Source organism: Triturus cristatus, chromosome 3_2 (assembly GCF_964204655.1).
Source record: "Triturus cristatus chromosome 3_2, aTriCri1.1, whole genome shotgun sequence".
Classification (NCBI taxonomy): Eukaryota; Metazoa; Chordata; class Amphibia; order Caudata; family Salamandridae; genus Triturus; species Triturus cristatus.
Genome location: NC_140584.1, coordinates 277,965,168 through 277,984,412, shown reverse-complemented (window position 1 = coordinate 277,984,412; position 19,245 = coordinate 277,965,168).

Genomic DNA, 19,245 nt, shown 5'->3' with positions numbered 1-19,245 from the left:
CAATGCAACACATTAGAAAATAGGAGTCTGCCAACAAAGTAATAAAGCAGATATGGGGTGTGTTGGAGGGGACATCGGGAGACTCAATGGGAGGGATTTCCAATGCTTTGTATCTTGGCGGAGTCTCCTCAGGGGCGCTAGGACAACACTAATTGACATGGCGACCACTAAGCCTTTAACTCCCCCCACGACTAGCTCTCCCCTAACACTTCTCTCATGGAATGTTAATAGCTTGTGAGTCAAAATAAAGAGAGGACTAGTCCTGCAATATCTTAAACGTCAGACACCGGCAGTGGCCCTGATTCAGGAGACACATTTAGTAGGATCTGCATGCAAGGCCCTAGACAGATGGGTTTTCCGGATGGTGGCACACTCCGAATATACCTCAGGCTCACAAGGGGTGGGCATTCTGGTTCACAAGCAGTTCCCACTCATTGTTAAATAAGCATGGACAGACAACCATGGGCGGGTCGCCATCTCATGCCAACGGGAGGGACATGCATATAATATAGTCTCAGTAGACATCTCTCCGGCACTTCATTCAGTGGCACTCCCCGCTCTCAGCGCAATCTTACTCACGCTCCCGGAGGGGGAACTTCTCATAGGTGGAGATTTCAATGCCACTGTAGATGACACAATCGACCGCAAGCCCCCTAGGGACCAACATGGCACGAACTCCCAATTTGCGGATTTCCTCGAGGCACTAGGCCTCATAGATTGGCGTGTGCAATTCCCGTTAGAACAGCAATACATCTTTCATTCCGGGGCACATAATAGGGCACATAATAGCCTCTCTAGAATAGACTACATACTTATCTTCCCAATATATCCTGGATTTTGGAAATAAACAAGATCTGGAAAGGGCTAACCAAAACCATACAACAGTATTTCAGGGAAAACGAGCATTCAGTCACCTCCCTGACGATCCTCTGGGAAGCTTATAAGTCATTTCTCCGAGGTCAGGCCATTTCATTAATAGCGGGCCACAAAAAAGAAAAACAGCAACAAGTAGAAGCTCTAGAACATGAATTAAGCCACGCAGAAATGATACACGCTCAGAATCCTACTGCAGTCAACGCCCACAAACTTAACTTAAAAAAGAAGGAATATAGAGATTACATGTGGGAGGAACCAAAAGCCAGACTCCTAGCCACTCAACATAAAGTGTATGAGGTCGGGGATAAAGTGGGTACAATTCTGGCCTGGCTAGATAAGAGAGAACAAGCTAGTCGTTGGGTTACACAGCTACAGCAAAATGATGGGGACATCATAATGGACCCACAAATGATAGTAAACACACTAGCAACGCACTATGAAAAGATCTACACCCCGGCAACCACAGCCACAATCGAGGAGGCACAGGCATTCCTCATAGATATCCAGATGACCACGCTTACGCCGGAAGACACCCAGACCATTGAGACAGACCTCACAGCAGAAGGACTATCATTAGCCATAGGCGCTATACAATCAGAGGAAAAGACAGGTAAGAGCAGTTCCTCTAAATGGCCAATTAGGAAAAAATAGTAGTGATTACTCTGATCTGAGAAGGGAAAGTTCAAATTCAGATCTTGTTGCCCTCACACACCTGTTAGGGTGTCATGCTTCATCATTGGGCGTGCTCCTCGTCGGACCGGCGCTGCAATGTCCGACGGGCCTGGTGGCATCTTTATCGGAGATCTTTTGATCTGAGTACGCCGTTTTGTGTGAAGACCATGTGAATGATTGTGGAGGGTAATAGCTCCTAAGAATGTGGGGATTCAAAAAAGATTAAAATAGGCCCTGGCCCCTCGGTAGTTTTAATAAGGTTAGGTAGGGCTGGGACTAGGTAAAACCAGGGAGGCTACTTAGGTGATTCAAGGTATCAGGGTAGCCTATAGTTGACAGGGGTCAACATGTTTCGTGTCACAGATGCTCAAGTTCGAGCGACACTTCTTCAGGACCGTGGGACCAATAATAAGTACGTATACCTCAGTTTCTCATAACGGGGTATTAGAGGTCAACCACATAAAAGCTGGACCTACGTATGGTACAGAATAAATGGCTCCGCCTAAACAGAGGGAGACAAAAAATATATAGAGGACAAGCATAAGCCACCCATTCGTAGCTTAATCAAAAGTAAAGGGTCCAAACGTCATATTGAGGTTTCAATTATCTCCTTCAAAGGACCATCAATTCTACTCAAAATAACGAACTCGTTAGAGAGAGGACAATAAAAGAAGTTATAACTAGTACATATAAAACACAACTAAGTGATCTCAAGCAGTGATACAAAACTCAATTCTCCTTAAAATTACCAATAGAATGGAACAACCAATATTCGGAATACAAATCTTACCTCAGAATGAGGGGTTCAGAGCTTCATAGGTAAAGGAGTAGCAACCGGACCACTGGAACGGTCCCACTGTGGCAAAGATATAAGCATCGCAAAATATCATGCTATACAACATGTGAGTGAAATACTCTATCTCTATCAAGAGCGTGAGATGTGTTTGCTCAAGGTGGTTGATAAGCTACTTTGTGCCAATCGGCTCACTCCTCATAAAGGGCTGTCATGTGAAGTGCTGTGGGCTAAGTCGTCTAGTACACTGTGATAGCGGTTGGTATCCAGAAATGGCGGTGATAAGCATGGAAATCCATGGCTGTGAAATAACACGATATGACAAGGAATGCCGCGGTGGAATGGCAAATACTTGTACAGGTTTTTAAAAAATATATATACTCCAGATCGTGACTAAATCTGATCTCTATCGAATACGATGTGCGAGGTTGATAGGAGGTGTGTTTAATGTTGTGGTGGGCCTCCGTCTATACGTGCATAATAATATACTAATTCGTGAGTAGTTGCTCCTTACGGGTAGCGTGTTGCGGCCAAACCGACCCCTAAGACGAGTTCGTAGTGCTCGTATCACCCACGGCTAGAGTTCCGGTAAGGACTCGGAGGGCAAACCGACTTATACGTCGAGTGCATGGTGCTCGTATCACCTACAGCTAGAGTTCCAATAGGGACTCAGTGGCGAACATATTGCAAGCAGTTAGCGTAGTCAAACACTTACCCAAACGCTGGCGGGGGGCAGGCCAAAACAGGACGTGTCTGCTCCTCACCTGAATATTACCGGTGTTGGATTCACTTCCTGTATTTAACCTAAAGTCGATGGCATGATCTCGCGAGATTGCGGAGGGCGCCATTTTGTCACAGGAGGGTTGCCTGACCTTGGATATCGAACCCTGTAACGAGCTAGTTAATGTGGTACACGGGAGATACATACGTTGAAAGGCAACGTTATGTCTTGGTAGACTATTAAATCGGGAAGGACACGATCGATGCACACGAATCTGGGTATTGAGACTGGTATATTTTAAACCTAATAGGAAAATGGGTTACTGGATGTTATTGGTAACTGTATAGTCAACAGTGAACCCGCATAGAACCCAGATGGTGCTATCCCTTACAGAGGTTGCAGGGTGTATAATCAGGAAATGTTACATAACTGTCCAGGCCTACGTAGACCCCTGGGAGCATTAGAACAGGACCTCTTTAAATAACCAGCTCTCGTGTTCCCCCCCCTCCTGATTACATGCTATACAATCAGAGAAAGCTCTAGGGCCTAATGGCTTTCCCATTGAACTTTCCAAAAAAGCACCACATCTATTAAACATGTATGTAACCAGGCTAGAAGCAGGAGAACTCCCCAGGGACCAGTGAATGGTGACAATAGTAGCTATTCACAGACCCAGAAAACCTGCCCAGGAATGTATGTCATACTGGCCCATATCCTTGCTTAATGCAGAGGCCAAAATACTGGCTAAAACACTGGCTGCTAAATTGACACCCCACCTTACCAAATTAGTACATCCAGACCAATTTGGATTCATGCCGAGAAAAAATACGGCACTCAATCCGAGGCGTCTACATAGTGTAATAGCTCGTGTCCCCACAATCCAAGAAGCAGCCGTCATCCTATCATTAGACGCACGTATGGCCTTCGATATGGTTGAGTGGCCCTTCCTTTTTGCTGTCCTTAAACATATGGGACCCGATTCACAGAACTAACTTAAGACATAATCCTAAACTTACTACTTTTGGTATTCACAGAAGGCATTTAGTAGTAGTAAAGTTAGGATTTTGTCTTAAGTCTGTCTTAAGTCTGTCCTAAGTTTGTCTTAAGTCTGTGTTAAGTCTGTGTTAAGTCTGTCCTAAGTTTGTCTTAAGTTTGTCTTAAGACTGTCTTAAGCCTGTCTTAAGTCTGTCTTAAGTCAAACTTAAGACAAAATCCTAACTTTACTACTACTAAATGCCTTCTGTGAAATCCAAAAGTAGTAGGACAGACTTAAGACAGACTTAAGACAGACTTAGGACAGGCTTAAGACAGACTTAAGACAGACTTAAGACAGACTGAAGACAAACTTAGGACAGACTTAAGACAGACTTAAGACAGACTTAAGACAAAATCCTAACTTTACTACTACTACTAAATGCCGTCTGTGAATACCAAAAGTAGTAAGTTTAGGATTTTGTCTTAAGTTAGTTCTGTGAATCAGGCCCATGGGCTTCTGCCCCAAATTCTGCGCCTGGATCCAGCTGCTATATACAAAACCCCTAGCACATGTAGTGGTAAACAGCCAAATCTCGGCTGACTTCCACCTTGGGCGTGGAATGTGTCAAGGCTGCCCCCTGTCACCGCTCCTGGATGCATGTCGTTACAACGCACACTTTTACAACGCATGCACTTACAACGCATTTTTTACAACGCACAATCCATTACAACGCATGACATTACAACGCATGACACTACAACGCATTTTTAAAAACTACCTTTACAACGCATTCCATTACAACACATAATATTAAATTGCATTTAAGGTAAGTATTAGATAGTATAGGGGTAAAAACTACTTTTCTAACTCCAGGGGGTGCAACAGTAGGGTAAGTGTTGGATAGTATAGGGGTTAAAATTACTATTCTAACTCCAGGGGTGCAACAGTAGGGTAAGTGTTGGATAGTATAGGGGTTAAAATTACTATTCTAACTCCAGGGGGTGCAACAGTAGGGTAAGTGTTGGATAGTATAGGGGTAAAAATTACTATTCTAACTCCAGGGGGTGCAACAGTAGAGTAAGTGTTGGATAGTATAGGGGTAAAAATAACTATTCTAACTCCAGGGGGTGCAACAGTAGAGTAAGTGTTGGATAGTATAGGGGTAAAAATTACTATTCTAACTCCAGGGGGTGCAACAGTAGAGTAAGTGTTGGATAGTATAGGGGTAAAAATAACTATTCTAACTCCAGGGGGTGCAACAGTAGAGTAAGTGTTGGATAGTATAGGGGTAAAAATTACTATTCTAACTCCAGGGGGTGCAACAGTAGGGTAAGTGTTGGATAGTGTAGTGCAATATTATGCGTTGTAATGGTATGCGTTGTAATGGTAGTATGCGTTGTAATGGAATGCGTTGTAAAGGTAGTTTTAAAAAATGCATTGTAGTGTCATGCGTTGTAATGTCATGAGTTGTAATGGATTGTGCGTTGTAAAAAATGCGTTGTAAGTGTAGTGCGTTGTAAAAGTTGCGTTTTAAAGGTTGTTCCCCACCGCTCCTATTCGCTCTCGTGTTGGAGACGCTGGCAGCCTGGATAGGGAGAGACCCGGTCATTCGTGGACTCCGGTGGGGGGAGGGGGTGGGATGACCGCATATCCCTATATGCGGATGATGTGCTATTATACATGGCATCCCCCATATGCTCACTTAACAGGCTCCTGGATATTTGTGAAATATATGGTAGGTTTTCCGGCTACACTATCAACTGGACTAAATCGATTCTATATGTCCTGCACGGTCCCTACTGCAGCTCCCGAAGGGATGTAACGTACAAATCGCAGAAGGGAGCTTTAAATACCTGGGAATCTACATCACACCACTACCTAGGGAATTTATGGAAAAGAATCTCCTAGCGCCCCTGAGGAGACTCCGCCAAGATACAAAGCATTGGCAATCCCTCCCATTGATGCTGCTTGGCAAAACGGCACTCTTTAAGATGATGGCGCTCCCCAGATTTCTATATGCCCTTCAAAATACCCCGTTTCTTGTTCCTTTAACCTACTTTAAGGCAATTGAGGCAGAAGTATGTAACCTTCTATGGGATGGAAAACCGGCCCACATAGCCATGACTAAATTGGTTAAGGGATAATATGATGGCGGAATCGCCCTCCCAAATATACAAATGTACTACTGGACCTCCCAATGGATCGTACTCAATCAGTGGCTTCATGCCCCCCAAACGGAACTGGCTTTCCGCTCAGACAGATATAATCTGGGGCAGGGAGGAGTAATGAGAGTACTTTATAATAAAACTCGAAAAACACCACTGATGGGGCCAACTGCACACACAGTTCAAATTTGGCACATAACACTCAAAAGACTAGGATGGGACAGTATCATAACACAACTGACTCCGCTTTGGGAAACTCAAAGGCTGGGCAGACTCAGTGTTAGCAAAGGCTTTAAGCAATGGGACTCCATCGGAATCTCAAAAGTAGGAGATCTCTGGAGTAAGGGAGAGATCATTGCCTTTACTCAACTACAAGATCAATATGAGATGGCTCCCACAGAAATATTCAGGTGTACCCAGATTAGACATACACTTACGAAAGCCATTCCATCAGACACTATACTCCCTGGGGCCTACCCATTAGAGGACAGGCTCCTAACAGAATATATGGACAAGAAGGCCATTTCCCTAACCTACCGTAAGATTATCAACAACCAACCAGATCCCACAACACCTCTCTGTGAAAAATGGCAGGCTGAGGTGGGAGACCTAGATGAGACAGATTGGCAGGAGGCACTCGCGTCCTCACGGGAAGTGGCGATATCCTCAAAATTAAGATTAGTACAGTTGAAGATACTCCACCACATCTACTACACAAGAGTAACCCTGCAATAGATAGGGAGGACCAATAGCCAACTCTGCTTGAGAAAGTGTGGGGCAGTCGGTACCTTCTATCACACGCTGTGGGAATGCTCGGTGATAGCAACATACTGGGAAACAATTATTCACAGAATTACACAAGTTAGCGGAGTTACCATCACGCCAGAGCCCAAGAGATGTCTCTTAAACATCTGGGAGCCAACAGACCTCAACCACATGGCTCAGGACTGGGCAACGCTGGGTATGAAGTTCACCAAGTGCAACATCACCAAACACTGGGGAGCACAGACCTCTCCGACGCACCGAGAATGGAGTGGTGATATGGTGGCAGAGAGGGTGACAGAAGTACATCAAGGGTGCCCCAAAATGTGGGAATGAGCATAGGGAACTTGGAACACATATAGAGGCAACATCTGTATTCCACCTCCAGATGAGTCAGCAATGGACACTAGTTGATTCAAAAGGGGGTGGAACCATGTCAATCGACTTACTGCAATATCACTGTAATAACGGTATAACTATAACGGAAGAGTCAAAATGTAATGGGAAACATATCTGTATAACAATCCTTCATTCTGTAACCATATTTTCACAAGTTAAACCTGTAATCAATAAAAAAAAAAAATAAGGAAAAAAAAAGAATAGCATAGCTGCCCTTGGTGTCAAGGGACAACCTTGTGTGTTTGAATGGGACTCTTTGGGCCACTCATTTCAGAGCTCCCCGAGCATATCCCAAGTATGATGTGGCAAAGATTTGGCCCGCCACCGTCTTCTCACAGTTTTAATACAGTCCCCCCACAGATTTCATGTTATGAACTCATACATGGCTCCCATACTCTCCATATGACAGTATTACGAGGCACCCAGCCTACAGTATCACTTAAGAGTGACCTAAAACAATGCAATATACACTGCACGCTTTCCCACCTCCCTTAACTAGACATAGCATTTCAACAATAAAGGGCACAAAAACAGTAATGTAAGAAAACTGCAACTCCCCCCTCCCCTAACTCACCCATGGGCTGTAGCCACCATGCCCGCATGGCTGAACTACAAGTCAAGAGGGTAGTAAACACCGCCACAGGTTCCCTCCCTGTCCCAAAGTGCCTAACTAATAAACTATAGAGTCACAAAGTTTACGTTCGGACCAGTCAACTAATTCCTCTGCCAGTCACGACTCCTCAATCGGGCCTCAGCAATCTGCTTTGGCGTAGTGACTGGACTGACTAAGTCTTCAGTTGAAAGTAGAACAGTCGACTCTGCACCCACAAAGCCATTGTTGTCATCAAAAGAAGGGCACCAGAGCAGGTATCAAACGGTCTGCTTCTCAGGATTGTCCGACCTCTCCCATTTACTTTACCTGCACCCAGCGGACGCAGTTCGTATGGAATCCACAAGAAGTTGGTTCAGCCCACCGCAGTACCATCGCTTTCGGTTTCCTGGACAAGACACAGCAGTGAGTAGGGGTTCTGCATTTCTAGGGCTTTTGTTGCAGCCTGCAGTGTGCCATCCAAGCAGACCAGGATTCGTTCCCCACTCAGCAGGAGTGGCTTCATGAGTCAGCAGCGCCACCCGGTTTCCGTCTCAGCACCACTGTCCACGGTGCCTCTGCTCCCTCAAATCTTGGTTTTGATCCATTTGCTGCAGGCATAGGGATCCATCCAGTCCATTGCCTCCGGTGGTATGTTGCAGAAATGCACCTTGCCTTCATGCTGGACCCTGAGTCTGGCCAGGAACCTCAGACTATACTTTTTTTATTTTTTTTTATTGACATTTTAATACCAATAAAACGACATACAATGTCAACAGATTGTCAACATACAAACTGTGGCGCAACAACATTCTTCATCCATTATGAACGAGAGTGTCTCAAGGCTGTGGATCTCAGTAATTACAATTCCAGCGTACATCTATATTTAGTCAATCGGGTAAGCTTGCAAGTACTGCACCAGGTAATGCCAGTAGTCTCTGGGCCGAGATCCTATCGGTAGCTCCTCCTCGTACGTTTGTAACGTTTCTTTACAATATGTCAGGTCCTGTATCCATTGTCTAATCTGGGGTGCCCTTCTGCCGCCCCAGCACAGTGATATCCTCCTCTTGGCCATTCACAACGCCACCGCACAGAATTTTCTTTTGTTCGCCCTTATCCCCGGGAGCAGTCCCAGTAGACATGTTTTAATGTCACATGCTATTGTCGCATCTACCATTTTCCCAATTATCTGTGTTACCTCCACCCAGTATCCAGCTACCTCGCTGCAGTACAATGCCAAGTGTGCGAAATCTGCGCCCTCCATCCCACAGCGACAACATCTGGAGTCTGCCCGCAGCCCATATTTATAAAGTTTTTCTGGGGTGTAATATGTGCGGTGTAAATATTTGTAATGAATCATACGCAGGCCCCCATTAGGTGTTAGCATACCGGTGAGGGAGCAGGCTGTAGTCCATTCCTCCTCCGTCAGCGGCTCTTCCAAGTCACTGCTCCATTTACCCATTGCATTATCTGTATTTCCCGCTATGTCCTCTTGCAGTGAAGTGTATAGTCTCGAAACCAGGCGTGTGGCCTTGTCATTCGTGATCAGCAGTTGCAGTGTAGCCATCACCGGTGGCTCCTCAGGGTGTGTCGGGTAGAGCGCTCTCAGCGCTCCCTGCAGTCGATGATATGTGAATTGGAATAGCAGTGTTTGATTACTGATAAATGTCAGTTCTGTTAGTGGTCTAAAAGCCCCATCTTCGTAAAGATCACCCATGGTGACAAGCCCCACCTGTCGAAGCAGTCCCATTCCCACCTCCTCCCGAGTGCCCGATAGCTCCGGGTGATAGTGTATCGGCAGCGCCGGTGCATGCAGTGGCAGTTTACCCGCCTTCCTGCCCATGGTTTTCCACGCTTTGGTGGTCGTGTCTATAGTGTTGATATCTCAATTGTGTAATGGGGGTCTTTGGTGGGGCAGAATAGCGTCCAAGGGAATTGGGTGCGCATCTCCCTCTTCTATCGCTGCATGTGTCAAATAGGGAATCGGGTGATACCACACATGGGCATGCTGGGCCTGCGCGCATAAGTAATAAAGGAGGAAGTCAGGGACCCTAAATCCCCCCTTGGTGTAAGGCAGTGTAAGTGCACGCATTCTGATCCTAGCCTGTCTGCCTGCCCATATTAGGCGAAGAGCTAGGGTGGATATCCTACGGAACACCTCGAGTGGGGGTTGAATCGGAATATTGTTAAATAAATACAATAATTTCGGCAGTATGACCATCTTCACCACAGCTAAGCGGTCCGCCAAGGACAAGGGCAACTGAATCCATCGCTCTACCTTTTCTTCTAATGCCGCAATTGTCCTTCCGTAGTTTGTGCGAACCACCACTTCCGGATCCCGGTGGTACCAGACACCCAAGTATCTAACCGGGTCTGACTGCCACTCCAGGGGATAGTCCAAAGTGCACGGATTTGTGGTGTCCGTAAGCGGTACGATCAGGGATTTAGACCAGTTTATTTTTAGGCCCGAATGCTGTCCGAATCGGTTATACTCCCTCAGCAGAGGGTTTAGGTTGAGCTCAGGGTCACGCACATAGAGTAACATGTCGTCTGCATACAACGATATGTGCAGTGGTCTTTGTGGGAACTGCAGCGCCGAATAGTGATGTTTTTGCCTAATTTTACATGCTAAGGGTTCCAATGCTAACGCAAAGAGCAGGGGCGACAGCGGGCATCCCTGCCTCGTTCCCCGTGCTATGCGTATTGGGTTGGAGATGTAGTTATTGACCCTAATACAGGCGGTGGGTGCCGTGTACAGTAACTGTATCCCCTGCAGGAAAATCTGTGGGAAGCCCATGCGTTGCAGAATCGTTTGCAAATAAGGCCATTCAATGGAATCGAAGGCCTTCGCTGCATCAAGCAGCACTGCGGCTGCCTTGGTAGTGGGAAGCAAATAGTGCGACAATGCAAAGAGCGTCCTGGTGTTATGAACCGTGGACCTAGATGGGATGAATCCCGATTGGTCCGGCAACACTAGTTTAGTCATTAGTGGTTGTAACCTCATGGCCAGAAGCTTAGCTAGTATTTTATTATCAACGTTTATTAAGGATAATGGCCTGTATGAGTCACAGCATTCGGGGTCCTTGTCCGGTTTTAATAGGGTCATAATCATGGCTTCCCGCAATGACGGCGGTAGCCGCTGTCGTTCATGGGCCTCACCGTACATGTCCACCAAGTGTGGTACCAATTGGTCTACGAATGTTTTATAGAACTCGCATGTAAATCCATCCGGACCCGGCGCTTTGCCGTTAGGGAGAGATTTGATGACCTCCGTCACCTCCTCCTCAGTTATAGGTGCAGATAGGTGTTCCCTCTGTGCATCCGAAAGCCACGCAATCGCAACATCCGCCAGATACTCCATTATCTCTTCCGATGTTGCCGTAGATTGTGAGGCATAGAGAGCTTCATATGTTTTCATGAATTCCGCCATGATGCCTGGCATGTCAGACCGTAGTTCGCCCCTGCTATCTCTTACCGCCCTGACTACCTGTGGCCGCCGGCCGGAACATATTTTCGCTGCCAAACTTTTGCTCGGTCGGCCACTTTCACCATAGCGTCGCGCCTCCTGTCGCCTGCCAATATAATTTAATTCATCATCTGCATAGGTCTGGTATTCCGTGAGGATAATACGAATTTCACCCAGAAGGCTCAAGTCGTGCGTACGTTCATATTCATGTTCTAAGTCTCTGAGCCTATCCTCTCGTATAGTAAGCTGACGCCGGATATCCTTAAGAATGCCAGCGGTTGTACCAATGCAAACGCCCCGAACATTCGCCTTAAATGCCTCCCACAATAGGCCCTTATCCTCCGTGGTGGGGGCATTAATAGCAAAATATTCCTCTATAGCCTGAGTCAAAGTCTCCTTATAGTTCGGATCCAACAGTGCCCTGGCGTTGAATCTCCAGCTATATGGCGGCGGTGCATAATGCGGGATCACCAGCGCCAGCAACACCGGACTGTGGTCCGATAGTGTTCTGGGGAGGTGTTTGACGGTATCCACCCAGTGTATTATCTCCTCCGATCCCAGCCAATAGTCTATGCGTGACCAACTGCCATGTGCAGCTGAAACATGCGTCGCCTCTGTGCCGGACGGGTTCCGGACCCGCCAGATATCCAACATGCGCCTGTCGATCATGAGTTCTTTTACTTTGCTTACTGCCTTTCTATGTGGTTCGTGCGCAGTACCTGATCTATCCAGTGTGTCATTTAGCGCAAGGTTGAAGTCTCCTCCCCATAGCACTGGCATGTCTGGCAGCTCACTGAGTGTGCGCCAGATCTTGTGGTAAAATTCGGGGTCGTCCACATTTGGACCGTACGTGTTTAGTATGGCGATTCGCTGCCCCCGCACCCTGCCCGTGATGAGGACCGATCTCCCAGTTTTATCCGTGAGCGTGGTATCAATAGTGAACTGTACCCCCTTCTTCACCAATATGATCACCCCCCTGGCGTATGAAGAATATGATGATCCGTGCGTGGCCTCCGCCCATCGGCTCCCCAGCTTTGTTTTAGTTGTGGGTGCTATGTGCGTTTCTTGTAGCAGGGCAATGTCTATCCCATGTCTGTCTAGGTATGTAAAGATCTGTCTAACTTTTTTGGGATTATTAAGCCCCCTGACATTCCATGTTAGAAAATGCAATGGCTTATGTCGTGCCGTCATATTTGTGTAGATGCATCTATGACCTCTGTAAAATGAATCAGCTGAGAATTTGCAACCATGTACCAATACCCCCACAGCCTTATAATCACATATGTCCAAAAAGTCTCATTGGATTCAGCAATGTATCTCAAACGCCCCAGTCTGTGAACAAACAAACCCCTACCCCCTTGCATCCCCCCACCTCCCACTTCAGCACCCCAACCATGCCAAAGCCATATCCCCTGATCAATTGAACACATAACTCAAACTTTGTTTGGGGAGCTCCCGTGTAGGGGATCCACCGAGAGCACACATCTCCATCCACCGAAATGGATGTGGTAAGCATAAGGATATTTCGCAGATCCATCCCAGCCCGCAATTCCAGGGTCTCTGACGTGCACATATGAGCGCCCCCTCAAACTATTCTCTTCCAGTGTTCCCCCGATACATCTCGTTTACGGATCTCTGTCCCACTAACCCAGATTCAATACCAACAATAGTGGTCTGATCCCCCGCCCCGCAGCCCATGTCCGCCAGTGTCTTACTTTACTCCGAGCCGTGCGTTGGTTTGGGTCCCATCAGGCCCAGTCTATAACATCCCATAGGAGTATGTATAGGTAGTTCTTACCAGTGTAGGACGCTTCATTATCGAGGTCTAGCATACCCACGGTGTTCAATTAGTCCTGGTCATTCTCTTGTTCTGTACGCTGTAGCTCTTTGCGCCTGGCTAGCAACTTTTTGAGGAAGTCCTGAGCTGCTTTTGGTGACTGTAAAATGGTGGAGCGGCCTTCGTAGATCACTTTTAGCCGCGCAGGATACAGCATTGCGTACTTCTCCTTCACCGCGCCGAATTCTCTCCGTGCCAGTTGCACTGCCATCGTGAAATCCGGGTAAAACTCCAGCTGATTACCTTGGTAGTTGATCTGCTTTTTTTCCCGTGCCAACCTCAAAATAGTATCTCGGTCTCTATAGCTGAGAACACGGACCAATATTATTCGTGGCGTGGCTCCTGGTTTCGGTCGCGGGGCCAGAGATCTGTGGGCACGTTCCACCACGAACATTGTGGATAGATTCTCCGCGCCAAATACATTACGGAGTAGTTCCTCAACATAGGTTTCCATGCGACCTGTGGTTTTTGACTCAGGAATCCCCGCGATACGAATGTTATTTCGTCTGAACCTCGCCTCCAAATCCTCCGCCTTGACTCTAATAACGTCCAGCAGCCGCTCCATCTCTGTGCATTTTTTGGTCGTGCCATGGGATTCATCTTCCACCGCCGCGATGCGAGTTTCCGCCTCTACCAGCCGTTCCCCATGTTTGTCCAGCTTAGCCGCTATGTTGTCCACACGTAGAGTGATCGTGTCTAGCTTGCCGTTTATGTCTTGTAGGCTTCTTTGTATGGCCTGCAGCACCCCCTCCATGCCCTCCGACATCCCCGGGTCAGTATTCGTTGCACTGGCCTGTGTCATCGTCGCTCTTTGGTCGCTTTTTTTGCCTCAAATTGGAGCTTGGTCTGCACCCTGTCCGTCTTCCCCATGCTGCCTCTTCGTTGAAGCTCAGTCGGTCCTGCAACCATCTGCGCAGGGTAGCACCGCACCAAGTGTAGGGATCGCAGTCCACTACTGCGGGCACAGCCACCAGGTGAGTATCTCCCTATCACCGGGGCTCTTGCCCCAGGTCCTGTCGTGTATGCGTTCTGGCCCGCGGCGAGGTTATCACTCAACACGCCGAGCACCACTCACCATCTCATACTGTGCGATCCGTTACCACAGCCATGGCTTCAACATGGGGACAGGACACGGGCAGCCAGGCCGTCATCAGCGCACTAGCGATCAGCAACCCTCAAAGCGCTATGGTTCTCCCTCCAAGACTGAGCGATCGACCAGAACCACACTGGGCACACCGTCTCAATTTTCCGAGGGCGTCGGACTCATCGCCCTCGTCTCCAGCCAGCTCTCAAACCTGTCTCCCACCGCTATTTCCCAAGTGTGAGTGGGTCAGTTGCAGCCCTCCAGTTCCCCGCCGTGCCATTACAGGGGCCCTGGGCGCCTTCGTTGTCCACACGCTGTGCTTGTAGGTTCAGGTGCAGGCATCTCGGTGGTTAAAGCTGTCGCGCACCTCGCTGCTTTCGTTCAGCGATCTTGCCCCAGCAGCCAATCTCTGTATTGCCCATTGCTCCTCCGCTGCATGCTGCCGGTTGAACTCCACCTTTACCCTGCCCGCGTTCACCTACTTCGCCACGTGTAGCGCTGCCTGAGGTGATGCAGTCACCCGCCGGCGTGGGTCCCCCTCCACACCTTCAGTTTCCGTGCACGGTAGTAGCGAGTCTCGGGGGGGTCGCGTGGTGCTCCGTCCGCTTCTCGTTGCTATTGGGCTTGTTCGCCACCGTCTTTGCTTCGGTGTGTACCGTTAGTCCCTGGGTGCCGCCATCTTGTTCGCGCCGTTTCTCTGCTCCGGGTCAGAGACGAAGCCTGTCCTGTGAGGCGTTGCAACTCTGATTACGCCTTATCACTCGGTCAGATCATGGCCCCATGCTTCCGATCGCCGTTGCGTCCACTTGCGGGCCGCTCCGAGTCCGCTTTACGCTCTTATTTCAGCGTTTTCGGCTTGACCAGGCGGAGCCGTCTTAACAGGTGGCCATCTCGCCGTGCGCCCTCTAGCGCCCCCCCAGGAACCTCAGACTATACTTGATACTCTGTTCACTCAATCGTCTTTTTACCCTCAGAAAGGATTTACGGAGAACTTCCACTTTTCTTGTGTTGTCAGGGTAAATTTAGATAGGTTTATCTTTGTAGCGTGGGGGGCTCTGGGCACGTACATGCTGAAAGGATTATGTCCCTATTTCTATAGTTGAACAAGTGGGCTATGAGCGCTCTAGGCAGTGCACCCAGTGGGGGGGTTCCAAGGCATTGTGTGCATGCTCTATAGTAAAGAATTTAGAGAGATTCTGAGGATTGAGGCCAGTGGTGATCCAGTCTTCCAAGAAAAATTCTGTGGATGAGCCCTCCGCCCGCTCAGGAAAACCCAGGAATCATAAATTGTTACACCTGGAGTGACCCTCTGCGTCTTCAAGCCACCCTTCGATTTGTGCTGCGCTGGATTGCAAATCTACTACAGTTGCCTGAAGGTCCTATGTGTTTTTACAGAGCGTTACAATCTCCTCCTCTATATTCGTGACCCTTTCCGCTTCCTTTCAGAGGTCAAGCCTCAAGTGAATAATTTCCATGGCCATTGCATCCATTTTTGCTTCTAGGGCCACTATGGACCCCTATTTGGTATCTAGGATTTCAGCTGTGCCCTGGGTTCGCCCTGCTGTTTCCAGACTCACTTGATCATACCACATGTGCTCACCAGCCCTTGGGCCAGGAACAGAGTACTGCACTATTTTATTTGACTGGGCTCCTTTCTTAGGCTTGTCCTAGACAATAGTGCAAATCACAACAGCCCAGTCTTGCAGGCCCAAAGTCTGGAACCAGTGACTTCTATGGAGTCACCACGCTGCGGCAACTCCCAGTTTAACCTCAAGCAAACCGTGCTAAGCGCTATAATGTTATTGTCCACTTCTCATCATCAGCACAGCCCCACCGCCTTCCAGGTGTCTGTCCCCTCGGCTGCCTGTTGGTTTATTTACCCCTGGTATTGGGGAGAGTTCTCCAGTGCTTATTTATAGACCCCAAGTGCTGTTGTGGTAGAAGACGTTGGGGGCAGAGTCGAAGTCAAATGGGTGGACCCTGCACAGCAAGGCTCCCTCAGGGGGCAAAACAGTGGTAAATCACAAAGGCACATCACTGGACCAGGTACTCCTCCCTGGGGAACCCCAGTGACCAAAGCGTGCGCCACCCTCAAAGAGTCAGACAGGTGCACCTTCCTCTACATGTGGTGACAAATCATAGGGTCTTCCCCACCGCTATAAGCTATAAGCTTCTTCTCCACCTCTCAGGCTGCCTGTTAGCTCCTACTGCATCAGGGAAGCAGAATATATTCTAATGGAGTGATACGAAATTATATAGCCACCTTTAGAGCCACCTGCAGCAATGTCTGAGCATTTACAATGTTCTCCAGGGGAGGGGGAGTGAGGGAAGGCCCTCTTGTAGGTGTTTCATCTCCCCTGTGGGGGTTAGTCCTGACGTTCGCAGAGACCTCAGGGCCTCCTCAGCTCGCAAACGCAATCCAGGGAACCTCTCAGTGTAAATATGCAGGTGCCATAGCATCAATCACAGGGCCCCCAGCACAGCCCCCAGTCAACAGACAGTAGTAGAAGGGGGCCACCCATCAGGCGACAGTGTCCTCAGTATTCAGGGAGGGTGCAGAATGCCTGCGAGTAGGCGTCTCGTCTCAGCGCTGCTAATCCCCACCAATGGCACATGGGGGAGGGGGTAGTGGGTTGCACTCGTCGACTTACCAGTCTGATATCCAGGCGAGTGCCTCTTGCGTTCCCAACAGGGAGCCCCTGTCACAACAGTTCAGGCCTCAGCTGTGCCGCAGAGTCGGGCCGCCATTTTAGGTGGCATTCGCGGATGGCCCTGCTCCCACAAACATCAGTACTGGGGTCTGGTCGCAACAGGGCAGCTACTGTGCTGGGTACCCTCTTCCCTTTTCCTCCATTTCATAACCACTCAATGGTTTGCAGGCCGGCAGCTCCACAGGTGCACAGCGGGCCGTTTCATGGAGGGGCCAGGCAGCGTTACACGGAGCATCTGCTCACACTGCACCAAATTCTATTCAAAGGTCAACACAACAACCCCTGCACCCCCAGGGACTGACGTCCTACCCCCGTCGGCACAGAGATCAGTCAGCTGCGCTAGGATGTATAAGGATTAAATTTACCGAGGCGGGAGCTCTACTAAAGCACCACTAGTCGGCCATCTTTGCTTGTCACCTTGTAATGTTATGGCCATTTGTAAAGTGCACATATCACCCCAAGGGCTCTCATGGCGCTGTAGCGGCGCCATCTAAGGTGTGCGTCCTATAACATGGAAAAATGGATTTAGAATAACCAGGTTTTCAGCTGCTTTTTAAACTGTTAATGTCTGACATAGCACGAATATGTGTTGGAAGCTTATTCTGTTGTTGAGGGGCCAGGTGAGAGAAAGATCTCCCACCATTTCCTGCGGTTCGGACTCTCAAAGGGGTCAGAAGGTATTTTCCTCCAGATCTAAGGTTCGTTCTTGGTGAGTACCACTTGAATTTCTTTGATAGATAACTTGGCTCAACTCCGTATAGGGACTTATGTGTGATACACATAAGTTCGAAACAACCTTAATTTTATTCTTTGAAACTAAATGGAAATGTTAACAGATCAACTGAATGGACACTACTCTATTGAATTGATTGCATATATTTTATTGATGTCTTGGTTTATTTTTTATGTTTTTTATTTCTACTCAGAAAAGCAGTAATTTCAATTAATCCAGAAAAAGAAAATAACCAATACAAACATTTCTATATATAATACATATTTCATTTCGACCAAATAATTCCTAACATAAATATACCATACCTAGATCTTAAACAAGAAAAAAGAGGAGAGAAAGAAAGAAAGGAAAAAGAAAAGAAAAGGCCAATTTGAACAGAATACCATGCTCATTAAAGAAAAGGAAAATACACCAAGATACCTTACTTTCTATTGATCCACCAACGGACCCCACACTTGACTACCCCTTCTCTTCGCTCTCCGACCATTATATTTATACAAAGCCATCTCCAAATTAAACACATGAAACGGTCTGTCATACCAAGCTTGATATGTCGGAGGATCCACATACTTCAATTTTGATGCCATCATTATATGGGTTATTGCTGTTACCATGAAACAAAAACATACTTGAGATAATTCCAGCTATAAGGTCTCATAACAGCCTAATATCATCATGGTTGATGTTAAAGACACAGCCCGCCCTATAGCTTGATACAGAAAAGTTTCGATCCCCTGTTTCAATGCATATAGTTTGGTGCAGTCGGAGAACATATGGACCATATCTGCAGGGCCCTGTCCACACCTTGGGCAATGATAATTTTCCATTTTCCCACACGCAAATAATTTGCTGGTGTAAAGTATAAACTTAATACTGTTTTAAAATGTTGGGCCTTTAGATTGGCGGATAGAAAGACCTACTTAGACAACATTAAAGATCTACTTAGATCCACCTCCTGGTTCTCCAGTTTGCCTGCCCAGGCGGTTTCGATCCTGACTATGTCATCAGAGTTGGCACATATCAGGATGGAATATAAATCCTTGATTCGAGGCTGCTTATACACAATATACTCTAACAACGGGATTCGAGCCATATTAATGATCTGTGATACAACAGATCTAATTGTCTCCCTAAGTTGAGCATACTTAAAGAACGATCTGGAGTCCACACTATATCGCTCTTGCAGTTCTGCAAACGACATAACTCCATTCAAATCAATAACGTCTCCTACATTACTAATTCCAGCCTGTTCCCAGGTTTTTCCTGTTTTGTCATAGGGTGGGGCCAGAAAACTGGTGATCGCCACAATAATAGGTATTTCTAATACTTGGAGATTTCTAGAAGCTTCAAAAAACAGGTAAGTAATAGGGTCTGAGGGAAAACTAACGGACAGCGTGGACAGGTCCCCCTACTCAATCTATACAAACATATAAGTCCACGAATCCAGAAAAAAAAGGGAAA